Source organism: Stegodyphus dumicola, chromosome 10, assembly GCF_044657685.1.
Source record: "Stegodyphus dumicola isolate Sdum_Otavi_A_Nest chromosome 10, ASM4465768v1".
In the NCBI taxonomy this organism is placed as follows: Eukaryota; Metazoa; Arthropoda; class Arachnida; order Araneae; family Eresidae; genus Stegodyphus; species Stegodyphus dumicola.
Window position 1 is genome coordinate 16,200,422 of NC_140777.1, and position 19,890 is coordinate 16,220,311.

Below are 19,890 nucleotides of genomic sequence, written 5' to 3' on the forward strand. Positions count from 1 at the left end.
TGTATACAAGTTACACGTGAGAAAACCATGGAAGCCCCTGCGAACAGCCCGTTCTCCGGAATTTGAATCCGGATCCAACTACTAGTCTTATCCGGTCGAAATCTAGTGGTCTTGGAGAACAGGAAAACGCTACCTAATTAATTATTCGTATTTTTTGAGTATCTAAATAGGTAGTAGGTAGTCTGAATACTTGTATTCTCGGAATCTATATAATTAATTATGGTGCAATGAATTTAAGTAAAATAATAGCCGCACAATGTGCATCTAATAGCAATTATTATTCAGATATTCATAAAAGCCTCTTGAATATTACATCAATTTGTACGGTCCCTAATCTCTCCAATATTAAAATAAAATTTTAATTTAATAAATAAATTTATTAAAATATTTTTCTCATTTTAAAGGGTTATTAGTCACGAAACTGCATTTTACATTGGTTCACTATAAAAGTGCGTTTCACTTTCAAATTGTTGCCACCAATTGTTATCGCCCTGTATTATATTTAAAGAAATTAAATACTGAAGAATATGCATGAATGTAGGTATGTTTCTCGCACTGTCAAAAAGCAACAGTACCTAGATATACATCGAATTTTGAAGTCCTCCAGACGAATATGGGCACCTGGAAGCGCGAATTTGGAATTTCTTTTGTCTATTTCATATTTTGTAAAACTTTAACGAAATTTTGATTAACAAATTCAACGATTTCCGATTTCAAAGTGATCAATGGCAACACTGGAAAAAAAAAAAAAAAAAAAAAATCTTCAACGCGCGAGACTGTCCATCGGAAATTCTAAAGGTGTGCTGTGTTTGTAAATGAAAAAATAGCTCTTGTGGGTATTATATAAGATTTTATTTATTTATTTTTTAATTCTAGTATTTCAGTTTCAATTAACAAACGTTGCTTGCTGTTTGAAAGCAACGTGTTACCCCCACCGAAGAGAATGTTTCCCCTCTTCACTGGCTAGATTGTTGCCATTTAATAAAGCCTAAGATGTTTAACTTTCAAATTTGATCTAGAAGGTTGCTGCGTAACAAACTAAGCCATTTAAAAAAATAATAAACGCAGTTTTTTTTATTACTTCCTTGTACGAAGTAAAAAGGAAGTATTGTAATCGCGAAAAGTTTCAGGCAGCATATTTCAACGAAAATATCCATTTTGACCGCTATCGAATGCAATTTAGCGATGTTTTTGCGTGATATCTGTATGTAAGAACAGAATAAAAGACTCGTTTCCTCCAAAAAAATTATAAAACTGCTTTAAAATTAATTCTAAAGAGAATTTTTCGTATCGTCTGTACGAACGTATGTACTTACGTGAGTTATGCGAGATACTTACGTATCTCGCATAACTCAAAAACGAGTAGACTCAGAACGTTGAAATTTTGTATATAGGAGTGCTATAACGTGTAGATGTCCACCTCGTATTTTGGTTGCAATCGGCCTCACCAAACTTATATTAATATATTTATATATATATATCCACTCTGTTACCCGGCTAAGTGATCTCAGTTTCTTTACTCGTATATGTTTGTAAATTGTAAACTTTTTGCTTTAAAAATGATTCAAATTATGTTGTTTTTATCTTCCGGTTAAGGTTTTTATGCCTTTAGTAAATATGTATGCAATATTTTTAGAATTATCAACAATTTTAAAGTTGTTTAAGTGCCGCTAAGCCTTTTTTTTATGGTGGCCATTGATTGTTTACATTTGAAACAGCAGACTAGTGGATTTGGTGCCAATCTAGAGAAACTTAGCTTCGCAGCAACAAAGATAACGCCTTCATTTATTATTGCCAATTAAATCATGCTTAATCCTTTCTGGAATTTTTTCGAGGAAATAAGTGTTTAAGATTTACTTCGTAATTTTTAATAGATATATTGAGTTTTTATGTATTTTTGCCTTCTCGCGAAGTGAGAACTGAATTAATTGAATGAGAAATACTCAATCGTCAGTGAAAAATTGTTTCTCTTTTGTTTTGTTTGCTTAATTTCTTTTATGCATCATTCTAGCTTTATTATTGTATTTGAATAGAACATGTGGCAACGATTAGATAATTCTATTCTTTAAATGATATAAATTTTGTGCATTCTGAGTTATAATATGAACGAAATATAATACTGTTAAGTGAATCTAGCGCCGGAGTGTTTCTATATTAAACAAATTCTAGAGTGAATTTTAAAGAATGCATTTATTCTATTGTTGTTTATGCGCTGTCGGCGAAGTAGATTTAATTCAATCCAATAAATTTAAATGAAATGCAAGAAAAATTGCGTATAATTTAATATTCCTTACAAGGAAGTCATGTGGTGTATACATCAGATTTTTATTTTTAGTATGACTGATTTTAAATAAAAAGTCATTAAAAGGATTAGATGTGTAATTAAAAATATTTCTAAGAAGGAACATTAACTTGGACTCATTGAAATCATTATATACTTTTTCTTTTTATGATAACTATTTTAGTCGGCTGGTCAAGCGAGCAGTAGTTTTTAAAGAAATAACATAACGAATGTAAAAAAATTGTACGGAAACACTTGCAAACATATGCCGCTTTTAAAGATTTTCGTCATTTTCCTGTTGAGTTGTTTGTGGCGTAAGTGCGAAGAAAGCCATTTTAACAATAAAGCAAAGCTGGGGGGAGGGGAAAAAAAGAAAAGTTGTGTTAGTAAGGACCGACTCCAAGAACAGAATGGAAGTGTCAGCGAGAATGTAAAAAAACTTAAGAAACCCTCTGGTGCTACATTAAAATTTGAATTCTTTCAGATTATTTATTTGTTATAATTACTTGAAATTCTTTAAAATGAATAAGATTTTGAAATGAAAGACCATAAAAAGAAAATTTAAATTTAATATCTTACCTCTTATGAATAATAAATATTCATGTCCGTCTATGTTCTTATTCTAGAAAAGTAGTTCTGAAGTTGATGAGTATTGTATCGTTCATATTCTTTAGTTGATAAGAATAATTAAATTTAACTTCTAATGAGGAAATTATTTTGCAATGTTTGCATTTCTTTTAATATTCGGCAACCGAAAGTCATAGATTAGCTCAGCGTAAACTCAAACTGAAAAATACATTAAAACGAGAAACCCGTAGTCGGTAGGATTCGAACCTACGCGGGAAAACCCCAATGGATTTCTAGTCCATCGCCTTAACCACTCGGCCACGACTACCTACGAGGGATTCGCTTTCTTTAAATACTAATGTTGTTCCCGTTTTAGAAAGGGAAACTTCTTATTCACATTAGTTTTCGTGTTAATTTACTTGCGTATGCGTACTGAAAACATTAAGTTCTATATTAGTTCAAAGATTTTGTAGGCTTCTAACGAGGAACTGTATTTTATCAAAAGCCATAACTGGTTCCGAGGACGTTTGATGACGTTCCGAGGAACCAGACATGCTTTCCGTATAACTCGGCTTTAAAGTATTTAAAAGCACGACAAAATAAATGAATTTAGTATGCGAAACCCTTTCAATAATCGGAAAAAACAACTGTGTTGTTGTTGTTGCAGTCTATCTATCGTAAGAAAAGCTCTCGCCAGTTAGTCTGCAACTGCCTGCTGCCGTAGAACCGAGCCTTGACCCATTGTCCATAGAGGCGTCTTGAAGACGAATGATGACGAATGCTTTCCCCTCAGCCAACAGTGCCCCAAAACAAAATAACAATAACTCCAACTCCAACTTGCTTTATTTGCCGCGATTAACCTGCGAAATTGCAGGTTGTGTTCCGGCTATTGAACGTTGATGCTTCTAGGAGCGCTGCAGGTAAGGAAATGCCGAACGTAGTTCTCGTGGAGACAGGATAGCAGATGCAGGGGGTGTGACCAATGTCACGTGATGAGCGATAAGACATCTGGTTGGCGATGAGGTATCCAGGCATCGTAGCCCTGTAAATTTAAAAACACAAATTATGTTGGAAAATCCTGCTGGATTTTCCAACATAATTTGTGTTTTTAAATACATAAATAAAACATAATTTGTGTGTTCCACCGAGTAGAAAAGCGGCATACGGAGGGAGGTGCCTGTCCTCGTGTAAAATTTCATAGTGAAATAGGTTGAAAATGTTCATATGTTGGCACTCCTTAGCGGCGTCATAAAATGCCATGTTAGTTCTTAAATATTCCACTATTGTATCCATTTTTAAATCTTCATGGAGACGTTTGTTCTTCACATACGGGTGTGCATTTGTGATAATTCTTAAAAATTGGTTTTGCACAACTTGTAATTTTTGGATTTCACCCTTCGTAGCGGTAGTCCATGCTGGCGAAGCGTACGTCATGATGGGTCGGATTGTGGCTAGATAAATAAGTCGTTTCTTGTCCAACGAGTTTTGAATATTTCCCTATCATGGGATATAAACATTTCATGACTTTAATCGCTTTATCTCTAATTTGTTGGATGTGATGCTGCCATGTGAGCTTGTCGTTGATGGTGATGCCCAGATATTTGGCTTGTTTCACGACAGGCACAGCCTCGTTAAAAAGATAAACACTTTGGCTGATCGGAACATTTTTCTTCCTTTTCCTTATGAGTAGGAGCTGCGATTTTTGAGCGTTAATTCGTATCTTCCAATATCCACACCATTGTTCTATGGAGGGAATAGTGTCTTGGAGTTTCCGAATAGCATGATTGATGTTAGCAGACTTCACTGCCAAGGCAGTGTCGTCTGCATAACAGGCTAGCATAGAGTTATGATTTAAATGTAATCTCGGAAAGTCTGAAACGTAGAATAGATAGAGTATAGGGACAGTCACAGCCCTGTGGAACACCGCTAGTCATTATTTTAGTGCTGTATAATTCATTTTTTACCGAGACTCTGAATGTCCGATCCCTGATAAAAGAATGGATTAGCAGAATGAGTTCTCTGTCCAGTTGAAGGTCAATTAATTTAGCAATTAAGCCCTCACGCCAGACGCGGTCGAATAAATAACAATAATTCGTCCCTATTTGAAATAAACTAGCCCTGTTGCTGTAGCGACCGCCACCCGCCAGACAGTGTGGTGGGTACTGTTCTCCATTGGCCATTTGGCTAGACCAGATCCATGAATTCAAGAACCATTAATAAATCCAAAATGAAAGTAGGTTTTTCAACGGTCCTCTTTTACAAGACCCAAACAGGTGTGAAGAACATACAAAACATTTTTAGCCCAAAGGGACAATTTGCCCAGAAATGCTATTAATTTTGTTTTGGCATTTTGCGTCGATTCACTTTTGAAAGTGCCGAAAATAAAATGATCACGTGATCTCTGAGGATCGTGCGTTTGCAATCGTCTGATATCGTTCTCCGGACAGGCCTTGCGATAAATGTTTATGTAAACAAATATTTAAAATTCGGAATGTAACTTTTTTTTTTTTAACTAAGTTAGTTTATACTTTATTCTTTTCCTCGGATTACCTGATTAGTTATCCTTGGATTATTTTTCAATCTAGTATGTTTATGTATGAGATGTGTTGTGAATAAAAATAAGAAAAACTTGGACAAAATGGTCTTGATGCGAGAATCCCATTTATTCTTTTGTGTGACAAAATATTATTTTTTGTGATATTTCTGTTGAATTGCATTTTATTGTTTAAGTGCGAAAAACGTGATATTTAATAAATAAAGGTAACGCACAAAGCGTCCCCCCCCAAAAAAAAAGCCCCCTTGGCGACAAATAAGATTTTCAGTTTCCCCCCCCCCCCCAAACAACCGTAAACTAGCTCAGCACGAAATGACGAAAACAGCAAAAATCGCACCCGTAGTCGGTATGATTCGAACCTATGCGAGAAGGTTCCAGTGGCTTTCTAGTTAGTCGGCCGCGGCTCCTCAACCTAAATGTTTTTTAGTATTAAACTTGTTCCCATTTTCGAAACAAAGAACTCATTCATGTTAGTTTTTAGCTTTCATTTATTTGTGTACGAGAACTGAAAATATGAATTTCTACATTACATTTTTTTGTAGGTTTCCAGCAAAGAATTCAATTTTCATAACAAAGCCATGATTCCACAACGCGTTTGAGGAACGCCCTCACTTCTGTAACTAGATGCGAACGGTACGCCCCTGGTGGCACATTTTAAGAGGCGGTATTTTTCGCCTGAAATAGTATTTTATAGGCGTTTGTAAGGTGGATCATCAAAGCAGGTGAAGAATAATTAGATTCTAAATTGCCACACGGAATTATATTGAAAAGGAAAATAACTTTTAATCTAAATAATCAAAGAAATTACCCAGTGACTTTAGCATATCGTTTTCATTCCTTCAAAATTTTTGAATGTACATAAGAAATATCAGCTAAATTATGATCACGGTGACGTTCATGTGGAAAAATTCCTCGTTATATGTGACTGCTATAACTTGTAGTTAAGCATCTCCTTTTTTCGTTGAAATCGGTCGCACCAAAAGCATATATATTACTGAGTAAGGCTCAGTTTTTTAAAAAAATTCTTATATGTTGGTAAACTGTGTATTTTTTTGCTTTAAAATTTATTAAATTATGTTATTCTTATGTTCCGGTTAAGGTTTTTAAGCCTTTAGTTAATCTGCATGTAATAGTTGTAGAATTATCAACAATTTAAAAGTTGTTTAATTGCGGCTAAGCCTATTTTTTTTACCATAGCAGACATATTTGTTTACATTTGAAACTTAGCAGAATAGTGAATTAAGTCAGTTTCTACACCTGCAGTGTCTTTTTGCCTAGTGGGACCAAAAGTAAACTTCTAATTTTGTGCATCGAAAAATTTGCCTTCTAGCTCGCTGGACGAATTGCTTGTTTTTGCGAAGAAACTCTTAATTTTTAATTTAAACAATTTTATTAATTGTTTTAACTGTATTTGGTGTTCATGTTTTTACTGTAATTTTCAATTTTTAATGGAGATTGTTTTTGAGGTTTTATACATTTTTGCCTTGCCGCGAAGGGAGAACTAAATTAGTTGAATGAGAAATCTACGTCTAATGAAATTCGAGGAAATACTTTTAAATGAAATGCAGCAAAAAATGCGTATAATTTAATATTCCGTACAAAGAAGTCATGTGGTGTCCGCATCAGACTTTTTAAATAATGCATAATTGTTAAATCCCGTCTTTTTTTTTTTTTTTTTTTTTTTCACATTTCAATGTTTGCAGCTATGGGATATGTTCTAAAGACGAAAATGTGAAGTCATATTTCGTGGACGTAGTCGTTTTCCTTTCTGAAACCAGAAAACATTTATGCCCTTAAAACGTTAATTCCAATGTATTTCGCTCACCATTGGAAGAGCGGTAAAATCGCTGAAGACGGGTTGTTTAATCTGAGATTCGAATCCCGACGAACAGGCTGGCTGCATGACCGATTTCGTGGTTTTCCCATGTGTAATATATATACGAGGCAGTTCTCCTTAGAAAGTCCTTCACGAAGGCACCCCCCTTAAGCAGATAGCCCTCGCTTGCATTGCCATAATAAACCAAACCGAACTAGTGTACTTCTTCCTTGGCATCCACCTACATCTTTAGGGCCTATGGGTATTGCTGATAAATTCGTACGCTTCAAGGTCGGAAAGTTAAAATGAGTTGCTCGAATTGAGTCGGTGAATTTTTTTTAAAAAACGCTGCTTGCAGTTCAAGCGAAGAATTAAAGATGAAATAAAATTTAGAATATCTAATTAAATATTCAGATATTTTAGATCCGAATTCATATTACAAATAATTCGATTTTTTTTATTAAACTGCATAAAATCTTCTTTGAAATAAAACACATTAAACTTAACTTCGGTAAGGTGTGGTGTATTTAATTATGGCAAAGCACACTAGGGCTATCTGCCTAAGGGAAGGGATGCCTTTGTGGAGGACTTTCTAAGGGAAACTGGCTCGTATACACGTTACACATAAAGAAAACCATAACTTCGGTAAGAATAATTAATTATGATTAAATTTGAAGTCCAACGGAAGGAAATTATTTTGCAACAAATCAAATTCTTTCAATTTTTGAGAACTAATAAGCATGAATTATGCTAGAGTTAAGGAATACCACAAAAGACGAACCCGTAGTCGGTAGGATTCGAACCTACGCGGGAAAACCCCAATGGATTTCTAGTCCATCGCCTTAACCACTCGGCCACGACTACTCGAGCGTACTTGCTTTATTATTAAATATGTACTCGCCGTTGAAAAGGTGCATTTGGTATCCATGTTAGTTTTCGCGCTATGTTAAACGAACTATGTTCTATATCAGCATATTCTATATTAGTTCAAAGATTTTTTAAAATTTCTAGTATGGCTTAATTTCTAAAATTAGAAGTGCCGGAGCGCTTTGGAAGACCCCCCCCCAGGAAACAGGAACAAGCAGTCCCAGATCTAGAGGGGGGCAAGCCGGGGTCTGTGCCCCGGGCGGCAACTTCTGCGGGCGGTAAATTCAAGCGTGTTACTGGATCGCAATTGGAATGTTGTCTAATTTTTTATACAATATTAGTAATTTTAAAGACCACTTTTAAGAATATTTATAATTAATTACTAAGAAACATTTTAATGAAACAAACAGTTAACCCTTTGACGCGCGCTATATTATTTTAAAAGTTTTTTTAATTAAAATCACTAGAAATCGAATATTATGATCCTAGAGACAAATAATATAGGAATTAAAAAAAAATCTACTCTCGCTCATTAATCTGTGGATGGTGGTTCCGCTGTGAAACCAGTGCGCGTCTAGGACTTTGAAACTTACTGAGTTAGCAGGAAAAAGCAACTTACCTTTTTCTTTACGCATTTCCAATGAATGACGAAATTTGCGAATTTAAAAAAAAAAAAAAACTGCGTTTAAAAATTGCATCAAATATAAATTTTTTACTTTATTTTACAAAGTATATCATCAGAAAAAAAATTATAATTTATGTAATTTTTCTGCAGCAGTGAAAATATAAGAACGAACATAATAAGGAAATTGGGATAAATAGATAAAAAAAAAATCAATAGAATATTAAAAAGCACAGTAATTTTTTTCATATCAAAGAACTAAGTTATTTCTTATGGAAATGTTCAAAGCATGTTTTATCTTTTTAGTACATGCACAAGCCAACACTGCACGATTTCACTACATTCTGCATTTTATTCCATGTTACATCTGCAATTCTGGAAGGACCTGGTAAATTTATATCATCATTTTCTGACTAATCATCACTTTCATCTTCTATATTTCCATAAGCAGGAGGGAAGGGGGGTAAAGGAGTATTTCCTTCTCCTCCACTTTCAGCCTCAGTGTGTGTGTGTATGTGTGTGTGTGTATTTAATTATGGCAAAGCACACTAGGGCTATCTGCCTAAGGGGAGGGATGCCTTTCGTGGAGGACTTTCTAAGGGAAACTGGCTCGTATACACTGTACACATGGGGAAAACCACGAAAACGCCCATGCAGCCAGCCCGTTCGCGGGATTCGAACCTCGGACCGAACTACCAGTGTTCAGCGACTTTACCGCTCGACCGCTGGTGGGCCCCTTTCAGCCTCAGAGACCACTGATTCTGGATCTGAAGGTAATTCTTCAAGTAACGCTAATCCATCAGCTATTTCTAACCCTTTGCGAGGCATTTTGAATCTCAACAGCAAAAAATAAAATATTGGCAAAATATTTTAAATTTAATTAAATTTTTGCGCGATTTCTATTTTTAATTATTCAAAAATATATTTGCAACTTTTTGGAACCTCACAAAATAATTTAGAAAATCGCAGTACTAGCATAGAGAGCAAGCATGTTGAAAGCAGAGAAAAATGTGTGGAAACGAAAAATATTTTATGCATGTATTGTTTGGTAATACAATAACTCTGTGATTTCAAAACCCCTTATCTATATCTGGGTGAAAATAAACACTTCTATTTCAAAGCAGCAATCATTACTATAAAGAGCAGTGGTTTCAGGGCGCGACCACCGAGCCTCTAGGGGAATGGGTGGGCAGTGGGGAATGGGCGAGCCAGTTGTCGCGCCCTGAAACCACAAACGAAATACCATAAATATACACAGGTTGTTCATATACAGTAAGACCCCGCTTAACGCGGGGGATACGTTCCATCGAAGTAGAGCGTAATGCGAAACAGCGCAAAGCGAGGCTATCTTAACATGTAAATAATGGGGTTAGGGGAAGACGGATAAAAAATGGTTAGGCATTAAATTTAATAATGTTTTTTTAATAAAAATAAAATAAAACATTTATTTCTTACAAAAATAAAAACAATATAAACGCATATACTTTTAAAAACAAATAAAATTCTCAGTCAGATCATTCAGTCTATTCTGGGTTTCCAATTTTCTGCCTTTTTGTCGAGAAGGCATTATGATAGATTGGCTTAATGGCATATTGCGTTCAATTTCGTCGTCAATCCATATAGACAGTCGTTTTTCCATTTCCTCTATAATGTTATTTCTAGAACGGGTAATTCTAGTTGCAGAGCTTGACGTAGTTGCAGTTGCCGATGACAGTATTTTTTCTTTATTCTTAAGAATTGTCCTTATTGTTGAAGTTGCCAAAATCAATGCAGCACTAATTTGAGATTGACGTTCACCAGAATCTAATCTTCTAATCACTTGCATTTGAGTTTCCAGTGAAATGCTTTTTCTGGTTGCTTTCTTTTCTTGTTTTTTATTATCACCCATGATAAAAACTAAAGATCATAATATTTGTCACTGTATTAATCGTTATAGTATTATACAAATTTAAACTTACAATAATGTCAACAAATGTTTCAAATGATAAAAATGCGTCCACAAAGCAAGAAACACAACTACACTGTTTCGGATATGTTATTTGGAAACCTAGCGCTGCACAAAATTTCGAAGAATCCCCGGGTTGAAATAAAAGAGCGCTAAACCGAAACAGCGTTAAGCGGGGTCTTACTGTACGCAGTTTAATTATTGCTGTATTTTTATTGTTTATGATAGAAATAATGATGTGCGATAAAAAATTTTTTAAATTTTAAGTTATTAATATAAATAAAAGGAAGTTATTTTTTCTCACTGAAAATGAATTTTAAAAGGCATCCGATTTAAAATACTAAGACCTAAAAAATGTATAGTTCTGCAGTAACTTTGCGTTATTTAGAGGTAAAAGATAAGTAATCAATCGGTTTTCACTCAAACAGTTTGGAAACAAGAGCGGGAAAAATTTCGAAAATTGGTGGTTTCAGGGCGCGACCACGCCCCTCAAAGGGTTAAAAGAAAGCTAAGTAAATCCGAATACGACTGTAAAGATAAGATCAGAGAGAGGACAATCGAGGAACTGCAGACGTCACTGACAAGGTCAGACGACCTGTCCTCGAGGCTCGCGCCTCTGCCATGTTAACACAGCCTAAATATAATAGATCTAGGGGGGGGGTTGACCAACCTCATTTGATTTTTCACTGCCGTTCCCTTGCCTTTCCAAAAGGGATTATTGCCCCTTCTATGCAAACATGAAGGTAGGAAGTAAGATGGAGTCGCCCTAAACAAGTTTCTCCGTACCCTGCTCTGAAGCACCGGCGATCCCTACGTGGTAACCAAAACATTGGGTCATTTACCATTGAGTTCTATGGGATGTGACGCGTTCGGGTGTAAATATTTTGTAATTACGTCGCAAATATACACATCAATGTATATATTTTCTTTTTCTACAACACTTCAGAGTCCTAAGTATGTGAAAACAACATATTTTTAAACAACATTTCATTCTGAACGGAATTAAATGCTATACTTTTCACAGGACAGTTTTCTCAGAATGGTTTAATTTGAATGAAATATTTTCACAAGTTTTCGTTAATTACATTAGGAAAAAAAAAAAATAAAATAAAATAAGGTAATTCGATTTCATTCGGTTAAGGTACAAAAATTAAGATCAAAGTTTATTGTATTATTAATATTAAAATTATGCATTATTTCTTTTCTATTTATAGAGCTTCTTCCTAAAATACTTTCTTAAATATGACATGATTTTTTGGCTTTTTTTAAATCGAAAAATATAAGTCAATTTATAATTAATGCTCTATTCGGTTCATTTTAAATTAGAGAATTATTAGGAATTTGCGAAATACTTTAAATAGTACTTGACTTTCTCATAACATTTCTGAAAAGGAATAAAATAAGTTTTTTTTTTTTTTTTTTGAAGTATTATTTAAAACTTGTAACTGAGTTATTATAAAATGTAAGGGGAATAATTCTTTTAATTATACTTATCAGATTTTTTTTACCCTTCATTTCAACAATACATAATCCAAAACTCCTTATTACGTTCTTAAGTGCGCATCTCATAGCATTTGCTTTACAATACCTTTTAACAGATTGCTTTCCAATACGAACAATTCTTGCTTAAATAGTTTTATAACGTATTTGTCAACAGGATTTCAATTTATGTTTACAATTCAATATTAAGGTTATTATACATTTAGATAACATTTATAATTATTATAAATTAGATACATTTAATGATTAGATTTCTTCACAGTACTTTCACAGTTGTTTATAAGTGAATAAATTCTTCATTTCAAATACATTTATAAATAATTTAATGAATATTTAAGTATTTTGTCAAAGGCAGATACATGCTTTTTGCAAGCACATGCATAAATACCCATACACATTTCCTATTTATCATTTCCGGCATGTGCAAATCTTTAATTTCTGTGCATTCACTATATTTTTCGTGTAAAGTAATTTACACTAATTTAGCATACACCCGAAAGTTTTACATAAAAAATATATATGAATATAATTTGAATGAAAATTTATAAGTATTATTTTTGATACCCACTCAAAGGTCAGTTTTTCTTCAAAATTCCTCCACAATGGCATCTCTCTCTTTAGGCAGATAGCCCTTGCATGCGTTACTCTATTTAATAAAAACTTAATCCGATCTATGTGCCTAATTACAAATATTTTAACATACATAATTTTATATTTACATTTAGCCATCAAGTTTCAAACTTTTCAAATCTTCTAGAAAATAAATTTTGGCAGATCTCTTTTAGCAATTTTCTTAAAATCTATATTTTTGTAGTGCAACAGCTTAGAATTTTATAAAACAAATTCATAATCAAAATCGCTGTTGTTAGTTATCGAAAAATAACCAAGATGTGATTTTTGCGTTAATGTCAGTAAACTATACAAATTGCTATTGTCCATTACACTATGAATGTTTTTTTTTTATGCGAGAGTGTCCCTTTTTCGATTTCTATGGAACTGTCGTGTTCGAAATACTATCAGAATCTTGTCAAGCGAGCTTCTGAATGTAAACAAAGAACACCCCGTCTGGTGACCCAAGCTTCAAAGCAGTGCTTCACTTCTAGCGCGGAATGGTCCCTCCTCCCTTTCCTACCTCCATGGCCTTCCCAAAAGGGATTATTGCCCCTTTTATGCAAACTCACTTCAAAATGTCTTGCCCGATCGTATACCAAATTCGCGGAATTAATTGAAGCCCTCCTCAATTCTCTAAGGAGGTAAGAAAGGAAGTTATTTCCTACCTCCATGCAATTCTCCTCGACGACTAACAATGGTCAACTTTTCAGTCCCTCACTTTAATATACAAAGGGTGACATACAAAGAAGAAACTATGAAATTACGAACGAATTACTTTCTTTTATACTCAGATTATATTTTTATAATAAAGAATGATGAGTCAGAACTTGTTTATGCTCCACAGGAATTAAAAAATGTTCAAGTTGCAACATTTAGCTGCTACATGTTATTTTTGACAATTATTATATAAAGAAGAAATTTGGGACTTAAGTAGTTAAAATCTTGCAAAGCGATAGTTAATGTACTAAAATATTATCTCCCAATTCTTGAAATTAAAAGTGGTCAATTAATGTCAAAAACTAAATAGGAAAAAATTGAAATTAAACTGAGTTATCGTGTTTCTTAAAATTACCATGCATATTTACTGATGTAATTTTAAGAAGTGTAATAACCGAGTTTAATTTGAATTTTCTCCTATTTAGTTTTAACATTACTTGTCCACTTTTAACTTCACATTGGGGGTAATGTTTAATATATCAGTTTTGACGTATGTAAACCAGATAAATTAATGAACCTACAAGAAATTGATATATATACAGTAAGACCCCGCTTAACGCGGGGGATAAGTTCCATCAAAGTAGAGCGTAATACGAAACAGCGCTAAACGAGGCTATCTTAACATGTAAATAATGGGGTTAGGGGACGATGGATAGAAAATTGGTTAGGTATTAAATTTAATAACGTTTTTTAATAAAAATAAAACCAAATATTTATTTCTTACAAAAATAAAAACAATATAAACGAATATACTTATAAAAAACAAATAAAATTTTCAGTCAGTCAGATCATTCAGTCTGTTCTGTGTTTCCAATTTTCTGCTTTTTTGTCAAGAAGGCATCTAATGTTGAATCTAATGAAGTTGCCAAATTCAACGCAGCACTGATTTGAGATTGACGTTCACCAGAATCTAATCTTCTAATCACATGCATTTTAATTTCCAGTGAAATGCTTTTTCTGGTTGCTTTCTTTTCTTGTTTTTTATTATCACCCATGATAAAAACTAAAGATCATAATATTTGTTACTGTATTAATCGTTTTAGTATTATACAAATTTATACTTACAATAATGTCAACAAATGTTTCAAATGATAAAAATGCGTCCACAAAGCAAGAAACACAACTACACTGTTTCGGATATGTTATTTGGAAACCTAGCGCTGCGCAAAATTTCAGGGAATCCCCATAGTGCTGCGAGCAATTTCGGAGAATCCCCGAGTTGAAATAAAAGAGCGCTAAACGGAAACAGCGCTAAACGAAACAGCGTTAAGCGGGGTCTTACTGTATATCTACTATATATATTAAATCAACCTATCAAATATCGGACTTAAGAGAAGATACTACGGTATTAATATTAATTTGCATCGCAGTTTATTTTTATTTATTTATTTATTTTGTTTATATAAATATTTATGAATTTTCTTAGATCTTAAATTTCAAATTCAACATTTTAGGTAAATAGTTCTAATCTAATTTTAAAATTCTTTTCATTGAATCCCGAAATTCGACTTGTTAAACGGTTCTAAATTCATACAAATATTGTTATAATATATGTCATATTAAGCCGTTATTTACTTTCCCAATTTTTAATCACTGAACTTGAAGTTACTTAACTTTCTTACAGACTCCATATTTGAAGAAATATAAGAAATGGTAAAAAATTTATTTTGTTTTCCAATACTTCTCTCACCGATATGCAATGAAACACATTTAATTTAATTAAACACATACACGTTTAATTATTCATTATGAACATATGAAACATGTTCATAATTATACAAAAAAATTCTCTATTCATCGCTTTAAATTTTTAATGTCCTGTTCACCCGTTTCTTTTTAAACTTGCATTATATATTTCTTTTTGCTATACATTAGAATTTGTATATTGTTGTATTGTATTCATCCAATTTGTATTTAATGATAATAAGTTCTGCATCATAACTCTAGTTAACAGAAGATGTTTCTAATGTCTTCGTGTTTGATGAATCGTTAGTATGCATCTTATTTTTCAGTTTAGGTTTAGGTTTCAATGAAGCTATTTTTAAGGAAAGATGACGCTGAGTTATGCTAATAATATCTCTAACTGTCGCTATTTATAATACAAGTTAACGTGCTTAATAGTATAGCTCATTTACAATTTTTATAAAAATTTCCAGCCATACCAGAAATAATAGCAAATGCTCCTAATATTTTGATTACATTTCCTTCTTCCCTTATTTTTTTGTGATTTAATGTTTCATGATTGCATAGAGATAAATGTAATTCATTTACCAGATATGTAAATCTATATTCAGCGCACTTTTGCGCTTACTAATATTGTACCTTCTATCTTCTTTAATATATTGTACAACACACAGCATCTCATAAGACTAATTTCAAGAGCTGTGCGTTCACCACAGATCGAGCGGTAAAGTCATTAAACATTGGTAATTTTATCAGGTTCAATGTTTCTTCTAACCTTCTTCGGAAACATACAATGACCTGACTAGAACAGAGAGCTTACTAAAGCTATGTTCACTAATTGTAGTAAGTAGACAGGATAAAGACGAAGGGTATACAAAACCCTTTATTTTTTTTCTTTATATACAATGACTTCCGTACTTCGGAATACAATGACCCTCCACTCGGGGTCTAACTTAAAAGATATCAAAATAAAACTAAACTCTAATTTAACTTTAGAATAAGATTGGCCTTATAATAACAGGAAGCGTATGTAGCACAGAGACTGTGAACACTACAATACGTTTAATTTATCAAGAGGATTAAAACCTCTGGCCTGGAAGGCAAAGTAGCAACTGCGTAACTTCTAAGGTAAGCGGCCTGCTTCGAACTCACGGCTTCCTCTCTTCTGCTTGGCAAAAAGGCCACACTTAAATACTTGGCGTTCGCCAGACAACTTTGCATAAACTCCTTCACGCTTATAATTCTGGCCGGAAGTAGAAAATAAGAAGTGATAGTAAAGATTTAAAATAAAATAAACGTTAGTAAAACTTAAGATCCTTACATACTTCCCGCCAGAGTTAATTAGTTTGAAACTGAGGTCTAAAACGACCTTGTTGAAAACTTTTAGCTCTAGAAATTAACGCGAGGCCAAACTTTTACAAACATAACTTAGCTAGAAACTAGAAAATTTTAAAAGAAAGAAATTTGTTACAATAGCAGCTCCCGGAATATACAACAATCTTTTTTCTTTTTCATCTGTACTGCATCAAAACAGGAGCTTTATTCAATTCTGGTTCCTTCCAGAGATCTGGAAGGAAAACTAGTTTAATGAAATGTTACAGAATGACATTGCAAATAACATATAGAATATACTTTTCTTAACATTCTTATTTCATTCATGACTATTTTAATTATCTCTCCCCGTGCTCTCTGACATGTGTTGTAAAAACACCAAACACAAATGTGTTTCTGTCTATGTGTTCAACACTTCCTCCTACAATCAAAACACTAACGTGTTAAAATTCAACATACGAGACCTCTTAACACACCCTAATTTCAACTCTAGACCCTGAGGTACTATTCTGAAAGTGGCTAACTCTAAAGTGTAGCGTCAGAGAGCCTAACTACATCATTCAACCTTTAACACATATTCACCATGATTTAATCTTTACAGTCACACGAATAACAAATTTTTTAACATTACTTTCACTTTTACCATATCACGTTATTTCTAAACATTCAAAATAACAGTTCACATGTATACAAGAACATATCAAGATGCCGTTAATTTTACACATTTGAAAACATACATTAGTAGTACATTGTTAACTTCTATTCTTTTCAAAGCAAGTGCCAATTCTTTCTACATTGAAATAATACTACATTTCAAAAAGTCTTTCAGACTAAAACTTCTTTCTTGTTAGAATGTTTTAAATAAAATTTATACAATAACTTTTTACAATATTTAAGTCTTTATACAACGCTATTATACATCAACTTTAGTTTTACGCGCGAGTAATTGAAAAACATAATAAGAAAATCGGTCACAACTCATTTCTCGCCCTTTTGGCGATAAAGGTAGACCTCGCATGAGGTAAAACTTCTTCAAATCTGCCACTTGCAGTAAGAATGAAAGATTAACTTAAGTTTGTAAAGTAACACAAAATTTTACTTATCTTTGTAATATTCAGACATCCTTTTCTGGGCCCAGTCTTTAAAGGTGCTGTAGACCGTAGCTTGGTTGATCCTCCTTCTTGTACGGGCTCGCCCTTCAGTGCTTTCCTCTGGAAGCTTCCGTTTTTCACCACTACGGCCACCCTTGAACATCTTCCTTCTGTCCTCTGCTTGTGGTCTTGGCCGTTTGAAGGCAGCTGGTCTTGGTGGAACCGGGAAACTTCTGTCGTGATCCTGCTTGGACCTCGTTGTTGGCCGTTCAAATTTTTCTTGTACTTTTTCCTCCGCCGCTGATGGCCCTTCCGCAGTTCGGCGACTTTTGCTGCGGAGAGTTCTGTCGGATGAGTCAATCTTCCGTTTCACAGCCGGGTTATAGTTGCCGTCCTTTCTCCCGGTCTTTTCCACATACGTCGTCCTTCTCCCTTCTTCATTCTGGGGGTGTTCGTGAACTCTGTTTTTTGGACGGTGGAACGGCTTCTTTTTCTTTGTACCTTCAATTTTTCCGCGGGGCAATTTTCTTTTCACTTGCTTCTGTCTCTCATTGGCTTGCCCTTGTACTTGTCGTTTTCCCACCTCTGGAACTTGTACCTGCGGTGTCTGCCGTACCGGATCCTGCAAAAGATCTGAAAAGATTTGCATTTTATTACGGTCATAGAATGGTTTTATCTGGTCAATGTTTGCGGAACAGGTTTCACCATTTCTTGCCTTTAATACTAGAACAGCGTGAGTTATTTTTTCTATAACATATGGTCCTTCAAAGCGTGGAAAAAATTTGGCAGTTTTATCTTCTGGTGCTGAAGAAAGTGAATGCTTAATTTTTAGTACTTCATCCCCCACTTTATAAGTTACTCCCCGTCGTTTCAAGTCATAATACAATTTTTGTTTTCTTTGTGCTACTTCCGTATTCTTTTTTGCTTCTTTTATTAGTTTTTCTATATCACCCATTTTAAATTCTGGGGCTCTTTGTTGCACATAAAATAGTTTATCTAACGGTGTTATAACCTTTCTGCCTAGAAATAACTCAGCAGGAGTTTTGCCCGTTGTATCATGTTTTGCGGTCCTAAGGGCGAAAGCAAATTCATTGACATAGTTATCCAAGCTTTTATGAAAATTTTTAACATAACTACGGATAATTTTCACTATATTTCTGTTGACCCGTTCCGCTATATTTGATTGCGGCCGATACGGGACCATTTTTAAATGACGTATGCCCAGTTTTTGGCACATGTCTTCAAATATATTACTTACAAATTGAGGACCATTATCCGATATAACTTTTAGGGGCGCCCCGTATTTTAAAATATATTTATTTAAAATAGAATCGGTAACTAATTTCGCGGAGGCTCGTTTTAAGGGAACAATTTCGGTCCATTTACTAAAATGATCAACTATAACAAGGAGATAGCGACTTTTGTTTAACTGACTTTTTGGGAAAGGGCCCAATAAATCGATGCCGATTATTTCATTTGGAAATTCGGATTTAATACTATTTAGAAACCCGGCCGGGCGGAAATTAATATAATTAACGGCTTGACATGTTGGGCAGGACTGGACATACGCCCTTGTTAACTTTTGCAGTTCAGGAAAGTAGACTGCCTCGCGTACGCGTTGAGTAGTTTTTCGAATACCAGCATGAGAAGCTAAAGGGCTGTCATGGAGCTCTTGCAGGATATTTAATCTAAGACTAGCTGGGATAACAGGTCGAAATTCGTTGTTGGAATTCGTAGTTTTTGTATAAAATAATAGACCATCTATTAGTTCGTAATGGGCCGCCCTATTTCTTATCGCCACAATATCTTGGTGGCTAAAATTTTCAGGATCCTTCAAATACTCATAAATACTTCCAAACTCAGGATCCTTACCCAGTTCGGTTATTACAGTTTCTCGGGAATTTATTGTACACGCTGTCAGCATTGCAACTTTTACGGTATTACCCTGTTCGTCTAATTTAATTCGTGACAGGGCATCTGCTACGATATTTTCCTTTCCGGGGGTATGCTTGATTACCAGATTATATTCTTGCAGCTTGAGTGCCCATCTTATTAACCTTGGGGATAAATTTTTTCCAGAGTACAATCTAGTTACCGCCGCATGATCAGAATATACTGTTATCGGCGCCTTTCCAAAATAGACTCGGAACTTTTGCACTGCTAACAGAACTGCAAGTGCCTCTCTCTCGGTCGCGGAATAGTTTCTTTGTGTTTGATTTAAAGTTCGGCTAAAAAATGCTACTGGCTGCTGATTTTGCGAAAGTACCGCTCCTACCGCATAATCCGAAGCATCCGCTGAAATT

At 34.2% G+C, this 19,890-nt stretch overlaps 1 protein-coding gene and 2 non-coding genes across 3 annotated transcripts in view; 1 reads left to right on the top strand and 2 right to left on the bottom strand.

The window, feature by feature from the left end:
* LOC118202356 (carnitine O-palmitoyltransferase 1, liver isoform-like) overlaps window positions 1–19,890 on the top strand; it is a 130,135-nt gene that overhangs the window by 19,114 nt on the left and 91,131 nt on the right. The gene's annotated exons all lie outside the window — the stretch shown is intronic.
* On the bottom strand, window positions 3,095–3,176 carry TRNAS-AGA (transfer RNA serine (anticodon AGA)). Its single transcript has one exon. It is a non-coding gene; the product is annotated as a tRNA-Ser (tRNA).
* TRNAS-AGA (transfer RNA serine (anticodon AGA)) lies at window positions 8,001–8,082 on the bottom strand. The gene has a single exon. It is a non-coding gene; the product is annotated as a tRNA-Ser (tRNA).